The sequence below is a fragment of the Esox lucius genome, chromosome 15 (genome assembly GCF_011004845.1).
Source record: "Esox lucius isolate fEsoLuc1 chromosome 15, fEsoLuc1.pri, whole genome shotgun sequence".
Taxonomy (NCBI): domain Eukaryota; kingdom Metazoa; phylum Chordata; class Actinopteri; order Esociformes; family Esocidae; genus Esox; species Esox lucius.
In genome coordinates, this window is record NC_047583.1 from 23,257,753 (window position 1) to 23,271,952 (window position 14,200).

Sequence of the window (14,200 nt, forward strand, 5' to 3'; positions counted from 1 at the left end):
AGGGCTTGATTGCAGCCTATGAAGTTCTGTCCAAAAGGGAAGCTATTTTTCATTAAGTGATAGAAGTCTCCTCTCTTTTTTTTTTGCTCTCTCCTTTTGCGTTGCTTTCCAAGGAGCTGATAACTTATGCAGTTTATTCTAAGCGTGCTGATTTGTGTCAGAGAGAGAGGGGGGGGGGGGGGGCGAGAGGGTGAGAGAGAAGTAGACGCAGGGTAAAGGGGAGGGAGGGAAGAAATTTAACTTATCTAGCCTTTCGGAAAATAAACGGCCTAGCTGGTATAATGCTACTTCTGGTAGAAGTGAAGGAGACCCGACCCAGCATACACAATGTGTCTATCATTGGCATCTACATCCCTCACGGCACTGGCAAACGGCGCCCACAGCCCCCATTGGGCTCAATGCAAAGCACGCCCAGCCCCCTCAAACAATTGGATAAAGAAGAAGTCCATAGAATGTGATTACATGACAAACAATGTTCAGAAGGTATAGCCGGAGTGGCAACGGGTGCATTTTATTCTTGGAGCGTCGCATTACTAATAGCTATACAGGAGTACGGTTTTACACGGCGCCCTCCTTCACGCCCCCGTGCAGCCCGCTGTACACGTCTTCCCATCACGGTTATGTGTGAAGAATGAAACGAGACTACAGCTTCAGAGGAGCCCAAATAAATAATAAATAAATATCAAATGTACTGAGCTGAAAACAGGTAGCTAATCAGAGAAACACGATGCAGAGATGCGCGCACATTGAGGAAATCAGAAGGGCAGGTATGACTGTTGGCTCGCTCTTCCCTGCGTGCGTGTCAGTGGGTGAGCCGGTGATCAGGAGACACAGCAGAAGGTAAGGCGATGATACTAACAAAATGAAGAATCGTCCAAGTAGTGGAAGCAGACACGGCGGCTTCACAGTTAGAATGAGAGAGTACCTGTGTGGGGACGGAGAGGAGCCAGTGGAGGTTCGGCTCTGACTGAGGGGGGAGCTGTAGGACGTCTGTCGCCTGTCTGCAAGGTCCTTGGTCTGCCTGCGCAATGCTGAGGTAAACACACCTGTTGTGTGTGTGTGTGTGTGTGTGTGTGAGAGAGAGCGTGTGTGTGTGTGGATGGGAGGGAAGGGGAAGTGAGGCAGAGACAGATGGAGGAAGCCTAAAGCAGGGTGAGTGTCTCCCAGTTCTGAAAACAACTGATCGTTACAACCCTCTCCATACTGCCCTGCTTCTCTGCTTCCTCTGGTGTTGATTTGTCTTCCAGTTAGTCTGTAGTCTACAGTGTTATAAACCTGTCTCTTTGTGGAATTAGCCCACCAGTCATTAATGCACATCTACAGCTGAAAATGTTCTGGCATTTCTGTCAGTCGCAGAATATTGTGTTCTGAGGATCTTACTGCTCTGACGATTTGCCTTTCCGCTAAGGAAGACCTAGAGTCTAATATTTCTGGTTACAAAATATCATGTCAATTAAGTTTTAAAAACATTCCATGACAAACATATGCTGTATAAGGCATGTATCAATAGGGACGTTCTGTGATTCGCATACATTTATTTTTCGCATACATTTGCGTACAAACATGTTAATAGGGGAGGCACAGTGACTTAGTGAAACCTCACCTTCAGGATTTCAACTTGAAAAAGATATTGCTTTGAAAATTCAACTCTCATAGAAACATTTGATAAAGAAATGTGCGCCTGTTTCTGGTTTGGCTAGTTATGGTGATTTCACAGTCAGCCGTGATGCGGCATCGTTATAACTTCAGATATTTTTACCGAGGATATTGACTGCGACAATGTCAGACAAAAGTCCCAAGTCAGTGGAAACATCATTTTGAATCTGGTTTAATATTTTGCCTTTATAATGAAGGAATTATATGGAATCGTATTATACCATTTTGTTTTTATTCCACATTTTGTGTCAGTGAATTATATTCTGATAAATGCAATAAAAATGCCCGGCATTTGTCCTCATACAGGATATGTAATGTACAAAATACATGTTTAATAGCCCCGTATTAGTCATTTATTTGTCTGCAAATGAGAGCGAGAGCTGCCAATGTCTATTTCAATCTGAACTAACGCTGTAACTGCTGAAATGTGTCCATTCAGTTAACCCTTGTTAACAGTTTCAAATTAGCTGTTAAATTAATCATATAGTGACAAATCTTTGAGTGCTATTCAAGTGTCACTCTGTAAGTGACTTCTCGTCTTTAATAAGTTCTCTAGATATGTGAGAATGTTATTAATTACACCATTTAATACGCTACCACACCCACTCTCCAAGGACCTTGACTTATTTCCTTTTGATGTTCCCTTCCGTTGGAGTAGTTGGCGGGTTACATTTCCAGGAACAATGCTTGAATATTCATCAAATATCTTGTATTTTTAGGCCGATTACTTTTCAACACAACTCATATTCACCAAAATATGGTTTCCCAAATTAACATTGACACAGCCGCATATTTAGTTTTTCATGATATTCGTGATTTATTTCTCTGTTAACCGTGAGTGTGTGTGACTGTGCGTGTGGCTGTTTTGTTATACAGAGGATGTCACCCAGTCAATGTGGAAAGTGTGTGTGTGTATATATATATATATATATATATATATATATATATATATATATATATATATATATATATATATATATATATATATATATATAATAGCTAAGGCTTTATAATGAAAAGAAATGTATGCAATAAAATCTGCTCTTGGTTGTGGGATACCCCTGAAATTTCACACAAGGAATAGTGAAAAACAATTAGCCACATATGATTTCCCCTTGCAAAATACAGCTACGCTTGCTGTACAAAACATAAAACAATAAATGTGCTATATCTTTTCATCGGAATGACCAATATTTCCTGAATATTTCACCCCCCGCCCTTGCATATGTTAATTCCTCAAGCACTTTCAAACACCCAACTTTCGGCAGATTTATTCTAAAACAAAAAAAGAGAGTTGAGTAAAAACACAACTGAGAGATATTGTTTACGGTACGCATGTCACTAAGAGGTACACTGTTTTAGGCATCAACAACGTGGGAGTATTTATTACATGTTGACGGAGTGGCCATGGTTTTCAGAGTTTCTGTCTGTCACAGACAGACATACAGAGAGAGAGGCAGACGAGACGAGCAAAAGCTACCCATGTCTGATGAGACCCAGCAGGTTGTAATTGTAGCAGAATTGCATATTGCCACTTTCTCCCCGCAAAGCAGGAGAGTGATGGTAGGAGGCTAGCTCCATTCTTTCAACACGCTCAATTTGTAACACATATCTGTTAGGAGAATCTTCCAAAAAGGGGCGCCATCTGAATTTGAAAATGGCTAAATTGTGTAAAAACTGTTTGTGGTCGCAGTGACAGTATTGACAGCTGGAATGTAGTCGACTATAGTCTATTCCCCTCTATGATTAGAGCTAGTGTGCTGTGTTCATCTACATATAGTATATGCTATTCAACAACCAATTTTCTATTGGTTGCAGAAAGAACCCCCCCCCTCCCGCCAGGCACACAAAACTTAAATAACTTCCAGTTTATCAGTATTAGCCTGTTTCTGTCTTATTGTCTAACAATAGGAATTGGGACTTTCCCCCATAAAATGGCATTCAGATAAAGGTGTTGATAACAGGTCGACATTTTCACACTCATTTCTACACACAAATGATGGGCAAAAGGTCGTTATCAGCAAAGTGAAAATAGCCTTCAAAATCTTGTGTAGGCAGTCTTCATGAAGTTCATGTTAGGTGTCAAATAGGCCTTGTGTAATCTACACTATCCTGCCCAAGCTCCATGGTAACATTGATTAATTATTGTTACAGATGGGAGGCTAAAAGCATCTGGTAAATTACATACATGTATACATGTATATAATGTTGAGTGTGTAAAACATCTTGTACTGCAGGCATGCTTAAATAACCAACACACACCTGGATATTTAAATGTTGGTAGGTTTAGCCGAGCTGCATTATCTCAAATGCAGGCAGTTAAATTGCATAGAAAATGTTCTTTGCTCATATAATGTCTAAATCTGGCACAAGATACATACAGCAAGTGGATGAAACAGAAAACAACAAACACAGGAATCTGTCATTTCTGTGAGGAATCAGTAGTGGGCGTGCGAGATTGGCCGAATGGAGGCTTTGAGCCAAAATACGGTCATACTCAGATGAGGGATCGTCGCTTACCTTTGAAAAGCTAAAAAATTGTGTCGGCTTCTCTAATAACAGGTGGCAAAAGGTCAGCCATTCGGAAACACATAGTGCAAACTCAAACTGTTACTCAAACCCCCACCTACAGGATCACAAATGTCACCCTCCTTTTTAACACAAATTAGCACTGGTGTGAAAATGATCCTGAGAGCAGAGACCAGCACTTAGCAGGTTCTCTTTACAGTAAAGGACTTGGGGCTGCAACCACACGCACACCTTATGTTTCAGAGACACGAAAGCGACCATATGCGGTTTGACTGTTTGTCGCGGGGCCCGAGAAAGAAAAACCACTCGCTTGTTTTTCAAGTTGTTATCTCTTCACACTACCCAGCTGCCTTTGCTGTGACGACTCTTGTCTCCTCGCATGACACAAACACCTGCTGGCCCTCTCCAAAATAGGCAATTCTCAGTCGAGATAACCTCTACCCGTGTTTTTACTCCCTGGCTTCTGGGCTCTGAGAGAATGGAGTCACGGAAGACTCTTTGGACGTGGTTTGGATGCTACCTCTCATCTCTGTTGTTGCTTGTTTACTCACAATTTATGATTAAATGTTGTTTTTTCGCTCCTCCTCTCCATTTTCTCTATTATTTTTCTTCCAAGGCGATGCCTTTGATCCTGGCCATCAGACGTGTTGTGAAAAGCGTCCCTTTTTTCCCCTCCATCATCTTTATACATTGGAATGCAGTGATGGCAGCTTCTTGAGACAAGAGAGTAGACCATCCAGTGCTGTCACCCCCCCCCACCACACACACCCACACAACCCCCCCCCCCTCACACACACACACACACACACACCCCTCTATGTCTTTATATGTATCTGCCAAGGCCCTCAAACACAGAGGAACTCGCAATACATTCACAATGGCCTGTGGCTTTACAATGCATGTGCCAGCCATTATCTGGAGTGAAGATGAGCATTGTTGTCAAGAGGGCCGACCGCTTTGCATGTATGACTGAATGAGGTTTCTGTGAATCCCTGAAGGCCTTTTTTTCTATTCCACAAAGTGATGATGGTATTTAATGTTCAGTGAATGGGTAAGTGTGTCCAAACATTTGACTGGTACCGTACATTAAAGCTGAATGTGATCCATGTGAAGACAGAGGAAGACGTATTCACCGGTTGTTGAAACTACTGCTTTGGCACTTACTAGAAACATCTGACACTTCAACCACCAAGCCTCCTGGTTCTTAGGCTTGCTATTAACTGATGACCTTTGCTAGGTGTTTCCTGCCCCTGTAAACAGAAAAGAGTTCCCACGGACAGTGAAGAGGTGGTTTCATGGCCCAGTGGACTTTCTAAGGACGTCCTCAGTTTGCTGGTTGAATAGAAAGACATCCTGGACAGAGACACTGAGACAGAGCAGAAGACACGAAAAAGGTGTGAAAGAACATGACATAAAATATTTCATACTGCAGGAACTCACCGACTGCATGTGCTCACATTATGAAATACCAAACATAACACTGGCCCTGACTTTCTTTGTCCTATTCAATTTTAACTCACAGTACATTTTTTGAAGGGGCAATATACAGCTCCTCCACCCGTTTGTGGAGTTATACGTGAATTATATTTATCCGTTTATTCTTGAAGAATATAGCTTCCAAATGCTGCACAAGCTTAGGTTAACTGCCGTGCCCCATCAGATCCTGAAATATAGGGGACATTGCAACGGAGATTGACCACTAGATTATCGCTATCGGATCTCTTGATAAACCATCAATACATGTTTAACTCGCCAGCGCGAAAGATCTCAGATGCAATCAGCATTGAACACAAATTTACTGTTCCCTAACACAGACGCCATGGTTATCTGTTTAGTCCTTGCAACAATTTTTTTTGAGGTATTGCCCTTTGATTTTATCATCAGAGCTATTGTTACCTGACTAAAGGTGATTTAAGTATTTCACAATCATTCTGTACAACGTAAACCAATTATTCAATTTCTACTATGGCAATGTTTCTACTATGGTCATGTAGTCTACTCTATATGTTTTATGAATGGAGGAAATCATGGTGTAGGATGATTTTTCATTTCCAATATATTTCATCAATTAATTATTGTACTTGTTCTGATAGTATATTGTAATTTCTTATCAATATGGGCGAAATAACCATATGAATCTAAAGTGTGTTTGTTTTACTTTTAATCAAATGTTATTGTATTCTAATAAAAGTATTACAATTGTTAGTTTTATTATTATTATTATTATTAATATTATCTGTGGTTAGGCTTGCTGTGAAAAGTAAAATATGCAGTGGTTTTGAACAATGTGATGGCACTCCAAAGGAAACATATGGGGCCAGTTTGCAGACACTGTTAAAGCTAGACAAGGACAAACAAATCTAGTGCAAACTCCATTGAGTTTGTTGTTTTTAGTCCTTGACTAGGCTTAATCTGTGTCTGGGAAACCAACCCATGATGTTAAAGGACCATAAGGCGTAACCCTGTCATGCAAAAAGATGACATCCTAATCTAATGTACAATGTTTGGTCTATGACAATCAATTACTATTATTATTAAATCAATCTGACAGTGTTTTTGACAGTATTTCAATCTAAAGGAATTATGGTTTTAAGTGACTAAAATGAATCCAAAAGTATTAGGAAGTTCAGATCACCAGAGAGTAAATACTGTTTTGTGATCTTTATAGCGAAGAATATCTTCACTGATGATGTTCTGTTCTCACATCTCATTAAGCAGCTTTGTTCACTTGGTTCTGTGAGTACGGCTCGGCTTATCTTTTTATCTTTATTAAGTAACAAGTTCAAAACACATTGCCCCCTAAACCGTTAAAAAGTTTGAACCACATATGTAGGAAGAAAACAGAAACAGCTCGGGTTAAACCACATTTGGTGACAATTGGAGATTACTGACGTAACTCTGGGTCGGTAAGCCAACTGCACATTTCTCTCAATGGCATTACAAGGGGCTCAATGCCCGATATAGGGAAACTAGGACCTATTGTAATTTTATGAAAATAAAAAATAAATGTCTGAATTGGAAAGTCTAAATCATAACAAATGAGACATTGCAAACCTCTTTGTGATTATAATGATATCTAAACTATTTTGTCTGTCTATCACACAGGAAGCACTTTATTGTGTGATAATTCAATTCAAAGGTTTATATTCAATAGTGGAACTTTATTTTACATACAGAAGCAAATAAATGTTTCACATAATCATTATATTTAATATTTAAGTTTCCAGTAATGTTTTTTTATTTCAGTTTCCATTTATGTTTTTCATATTTGGTTTTTGTGGTTCCTGATAGGATATTATCGTGAGAAAGTAGTGAACACAACATATTTTACACATTCTTGACAGAGTAACACTGTTAGATTTTATTCAGCACTTTTTTATTGCAACCAAAGTTATTATAACTTTGTAAAATCCTGTTATGAAGCATGTTATGAAATAAAGGCTACTGTGACCTTGGTCACAATCCTGTCATTAGGTATACAATGTTTGTAAACAAGATGAATTAAAGCAAATACTTCACAGCCTGAAAACATGTTTCAGGGACTGGGTGGGGAAATGCTTTCTTATTATTTTAACTGCTGATTGAAAAGTTGTGACTATGCTGAGTATAATGGCCTCAACATTGTCCACTTCACAAACAATGGTATATTGTAAACCAACACAAATCAGTAAGTGATATCATTTTAAACTGACGTCAGATGAGGTCCGATTCAGTTAAATCTCAGGCCAGAATCTAATATCACCTCTTGCCATCAGATTAACTTCAGATGTCCTGATCCATTGTCCATCACTTCAGACCCTTTGTATTCATAATGGGATGAACGCTTAATCTAAGATTGGATATATGAATATTGAATGGTATTATGGTCAGATTGGACACCTGCTGATCTTACTGGAGCGGCACATTGACCAGAAAGAGGATTTGGTCGTTTTGAGAACCGTTTCGGACGGTGGAAGAGGATCAGGATGAGAACGCTGCTTTAGAGCTCTTCCAGGTGATTATGTGTCACTTCCTTGTTCGGCCTTTATCAGTTTTATATGGAGTTGGAGTTTCTCTGAGGTGTTGATTACCTCTTTTTGGCACATAGTGCGTCTGTACATCCATTAATAGGGAATCAGTAGGCTGGTTCGTGTTGCGTGTATTGTGGCCTGGTCAGAGCAGCAAGTAACACCCAGGAGGTCATGAAGACAGTTTAGGGATCTCAACGCGTGCAGTGATTTTTAAGTGTGGTGGAAGAAGATCAAAGCTGGTCTCATTCATTCTTCTATCAACCATATTCTGCTTTTCATCCGTACAGCTGGTTTGTCACTGAATTACTGGTAGCAATCATAGATATTACTACAAAAAAATGTAACACGATATTATCCAGGATTGTACTAATACAAATAATGACCATTATTATTGCTATAACTTAAGACAATACTACTGGCCATAAAACATCCGGATGTATCAAAACTTCCTCAATTCATATTCTTCTGTCAGTTCCTTTGTTTGACCACATGAGGAGCCCTACTCAATGAAAGTTTTCTCTGCCGGTACACCAAAAGTACACACAAGGAAATGTATCACAGCCATATGGGGCACCTTAGCTTAGTGACAAAGCATTGCTTGGCTTTGAGTACTGAATTGCTTATACAGGATTTTGAAGTTAGTGTTCACATTTCATACCGTTGCATATTTGACTTCATATTTTAAACACACTGATTCTTGCAGTGTGACAGGTGAAGCTGTTGCCTGGGCCATGTGGTCACTTATTATATTTTTTTTAGATTTTCCATTATTGGTCTGTGCTGTATCCATTCTGTTTTTGAACACAATTTGAATTGAGTCAATTGTAATAATGTATTCTATGTGAAATCTATATATCTCTCCTAATATCAGTACAATAGACATTTGCTAAGGTTTTATTCCTTTTTATAACCATGTTAATAGAGGAATTGGTTGTGATTGGTTCATCTATGGATGCGAAACGGAAGAGTAGGCTGGTGATCAGGGAGGGCAGGGTGATCAGAGGTCAGTTATGTATGTAGTGATCAATACTCTATTGATGAACAATTACAGGTGGAGGTGTACGTATTAGGGGCAGAGAGTGGTGCTTTTACCCCCAGACTTTCTAGTTTCAATCATTAGACAAATTGTCTATCACGACCCCTCTCACACTCTTCCTCCCCTCTCCTCATCCTCCTCTTCACTATTCACCACCCTCCACAAATGTGGAGAAAATAAAGAAAAAGATAAAAAAGGCAAAAACAATCCTGTCTTGGGATAAACACAACAATTCATCCATTCAAGCATTAAATGACAGTTTAGATAAAATGCTCCTTGTCATAAAAGGAAGAATATAAAGGCTTTCTTGGTGTTTCCTCTGGATTCCTACTGACAAAAGAGGGCAGTATGATGACACTGACAAAGTGGACAAACTTTTACTCTCTCGCTCCCACGTCAGTCACCACGTGTCTATTTATGCACGTGTGTGTGTGAGCATGCGGTTGTTTGTGCATATATATAGATATACACACACTTATGTTTATATATATAGATATACACACACTTATGTTTATATATATATAGATATACACACACTTATGTTTATATATATAGATATACACACACTTATGTTTATATATATATAGATATACACACACTTATGTTTATATATATATATATATAGATATACACACACTTATGTTTATATATATATATATATATATATATATATATATATATATATATATATATATATATATATATATGTATATAAATAAATGTACAGTACCATTCAAAAGTCAATCAAGTGAATGAGTTAGTGTGTCCATACTTTGGACTGGTACTGTATGTGTAGTGTGTGTGTTTGTGTACTTTGACTGCCAGTCTCTGGAACACACACACATTAAGACAAAATAAATGGAGTGAATGGAGCCTAAGTATATGGGTGTGGGTGGGGGGGGGGGCATGTATGTTGGGGGGCTTCATCACTTCAGAGTGTCGGACATACAACATGGAGAACTGATGCAGAGAACATATTTCCTCATTTCAAATCTGCTTCCAATCAAAAACATTTTAAGTGTATGTTTTAGTATGGAAAAGGGCAGGACGTTTTTCTTTATGTGCTCAATTAAACGCTTTTCATCCTGCCCTTTACCTCCAAATATATAAAAGAGGCGTTTTCCCCTCATGTCTTGCCAACAGGTGTAAATGCATAGTCTAGACTCAAGACTGCAAAATGTCTACATGTAGTAGGAACCTTACATCCATTTAAAATAACTCATTGCCAATACAGGAGGACATGTGTGGACTTAACTAACCACTGATCATTGCATACGTTGACTAATGGAATTTCTGGACACGTTTGTCACAATATCTACTGGTTTTGACTTCAACAAATATTGTAGAAGCTAAAGCCCCACAGGAAAGCCATGTTGCTAATGATAGTTTACCGAAACAATCAGAGCAGAATACACATTGGCCCACCTCTCGTCTAGAGAAACGCCAGTCCTAAATATGATGGCATGGCTTTGTGCGAGCTGGAACCGGCAGCCGACACAGAAAGCCAAGTGGGCCCGGGTACTGCCAAGCATTCTTCAGATTTCATTAGGTAATAGCTCATTCACAAATGGTGTGATTACCATGCCCAGGACAGGACTGCTGCAACCATTAAGACTCGATCTGGCAAGAGCCACACACACACACACACAACACGGACACGCGGTCCCACCAGGTGGAACGATGGTGCTTTTCCTGGGGGTTCCACTTCTAATTTGGCTAAAACCTCCCCTGGGCCTCAGGGGGTCTTGGTTGTCTTGTTCACTCTCGGATGAGCACCCTCTGCTGGGGGGAAACACTGCGCTCTCCCCCCTCTTCCCTGTCTCTCCATTGGTCGTGTGCGGACACACACAGCTGGGCTCTTTTTTTTCCTATTTGGGGGGTGTGGGGAGTGTGTGTGTGTGTGTCTGCCTGTGTGTGTCCACGTGGGTGGATGTGGGTGTGTGTGGGTGTTTGTGTCTGTCTGTCATTTGTGGATGTGTGTGTGTGTATCTGTGTGTGTATTGAACTCATATTGTGAACATGTTGACAGTACAAGGGCTTTGTGTTAAAGAACCTAAAAGAGGAGCCCAGATTAGTAAATTCAACTTGTTACCTGTCATCTTTTTCTTACATAGGGGAGTTTTACACGGGGGAAGTTAATGAAATTTGTTATACAAATGTCCCAAAACGTATTTGACTGGTACGTTATATCGGTTTAAATCATCTCAACTATTATTTTACCCTGCATTTAATGGAAATGCTTTGCCACTCTTTTTACTCAGTTTACTATTCTCTCTTCAAGTCTTCCAAACCTGCCCTGCACGCTAATACAAATCAACGAGTCCAGCATATCAAAAGCTAAACTACAAGTTTTATATGTTCTACAGCCGTTTGACCAGGATCTGGTCAGAATTTAAATAGGTGGTTAAAAGGTAATATTCCATCAAATTTGAATGAGGGTTTGGGGGGGTTGAATAAAAATTCATTGACCAGGAATTTGTTTTACCATTTTAAATGGTATTCAATGCCGAAGCCCTTTAGATCCCTGGGGGGGCGGGGGGGGGGGGCGCTGCAGTAATACATCATATCGCTCTTAAAATAGCTATTAACCACAGAGCGAGAGAGAGGGGAAATTAAGCAATGTTCACGGAGTTGTTCTGATACAATAACTCACCATTAACCCCAGCTCTAAAAGGCTCCTTGTCTCCCAGATATGTGTGTCTTTAATTGAATCACATATTCCCTCGGCGAACGAACACACCGACCGACTCAGGAAGAAAAGAAGAGAGAATGAATGTCAACCTCAACCGGAAGCAAGGGATTAGAGAGAAGCTAACTTTCCTCCCCGCGTTTACCTCCCCACCCCACCCCTCCCTGTTCCTTTCCTTTATAGCGGTTACTTACTCTAAATGTTAGTTTCTTTAGCTCCACATTCAGGGGGGAAAGGATTGCAGATATATTGCGTAATCCTTCTTAAAGTTAAGAGCATTCGAAACTGATTCACAAACTATATGTACATTGTGTATCTTCAATTAAGAGGCTTGCCAGATAAGCATGGTAATCAGAACAGGCTAGGAAAATTGGATATGTGAAGCTAATCTGGAGTTATAAAGTGGGTTGAAGCCAGGGAAAGAATTAAGATTATGATTTAATACATAGCTGTGGTATCCATTACTGCAACTATTTCTCACTGAGAACGTACAACAGTGGGTCACAACCATGTCCATAAAGGTCACCCATACAGTACAGGACAAAACCAACACGTTTAGCTGAAGTGTTTGATTTGTTTACGACATTTATCTAAACATTTCATTGGAATCATATCCCCTTTTCTAAATTAACATATGTATGCAAATTAGGGTTTAATTAATTGCTAAAATTATATTTTGATTAAATACTCAAAACGTCATGATTCTAATCTTAAGAAAACTTTTAATTAATTTTGCCAGTTAAACCTCATCAACATTTTCAATGGAGACTAATTAGAATCTAGCCTCTCCCTATAATTTAAAATGGGAAAATCAAAAATCAACCATTGTTATCACATTTGTAATGCAACCAGAGAGGGAGATAGAGCTGCGATAAATTAGCAGGGTCCTGATTTTCAAATGCAAGTAAAATAATGGTACTAATTGGCAGATATTCTAATATTGATTAAATTAGGGTGCACAGCACTCTTTTCATTATGGCACCGTGATACCATAATTCTGATCATCCTCTCTATGTATCTATCTGCGTTAGTCGGGATTAAGAAATTAAATACGCTTTGTGCAAGTTTCTAAACTAATGCCGGCAGAAATGGCAAATACGAATCATGGCTGTATTTTGTTCACAAAGTGGAGCCGAGCAGCCTCTCCTTTCCTCTCCCTTTCTGTCTTCATCCCTCCTCTCCTCTCCTCTCCTCTCTGTCACAGGCTCAACAGTGTTTACCGAAGGACGTGTTTATGTGGGATGTCACGGATAATGATGTATTCATCCTTCTTACGAAACGGTGCGAGGAACTCAACGTGCATTGTTCTCAATTATGTGGAGAGGGAAAGCTGATAATGAAAGCTAACGTGAAGTACCTGCATGGATCGAGCTGTGTGGGTGTATGCATGCGTTAGTGTACACACACACACGCACGCACACACGCACGTGTGAGTTTGTGTGTGTGTGTGTGTGTGTGTCCGTCCATAATGGCGTGCATGTGATCATGTGTGTGTGTGTCCGTGAAGAGTGTATGTTCCTACTCTTTCATCAGACCCAGGGAGAGAGAAAGAGAAGCCATCTTGGAGTTTTCCAAGACTGACATTTCAAAGCCTCCAAAACTTTCCGCCTCTCCAGCTCGCCAGCAGTCCACTTAAGAATACAAGGGGGCTCACGGAGGATAATACCCCCGTGAGGTGCTTGAGGTGAGATAACCAATTACACATGATCACTTTTGACTTTTCTAATCTCCCCGCCGTATCACTGGATTTATCAGCGCACTGCACCTGTGAACCCTGGCCATCTCGTCTCAGCCATGCCCGCCTTTGTAATTCTAATGTTAGCGGCTTGACTCCTCCACTTCAGTCAGTCAGATAAGTACCTGCCCGTCGGTGAGAGGGCAAGAGGGACCGACCTGTACATCCCCCGGAGCCGTGACCTTCTAACAACGATCAAGTCTGACGGGTTAGTTTCCAACAGATGTGATTTCATTACCACGGACGACGTTTCGTCACCTGGTTGGTCCGTGCGATGTTTGTCAGCGGCACCACATCTACTTTCGTTTTTTTTTTTTCTCATTTTTTTTTGTCGCCGTGGACATTGACAGCCTTGACGACCAGAATCACCAGAAGTAGAAATGCAACATTGCTACTCTGCCTTTCTGGACAGGCTTGGCTGAAGGGCGGCCCACTGCTGGTCCCAATGGCATGAAACATGCGAGTAGCTTTTCTCAATACATTTTCAAGGGAACTCGACTGAACTTACTTGAAAACTCATGAAATTATAAATTTCGTTGCGATGT

The 14,200-nt window shown here is 40.2% G+C and overlaps 1 long non-coding RNA gene across 1 annotated transcript in view; it reads left to right on the plus strand.

Moving 5' to 3' along the window:
- The first annotated feature begins 958 nt into the window (after positions 1 to 958).
- The window catches only part of LOC105024727, a 31,205-nt gene continuing 17,963 nt past the window's right edge, over positions 959 to 14,200 (plus strand). The window contains exon 1 of the long non-coding RNA XR_003782921.2: positions 959 to 1,036. This is a non-coding gene — a long non-coding RNA (uncharacterized LOC105024727). The remainder of the gene's footprint in view (positions 1,037 to 14,200) is intronic.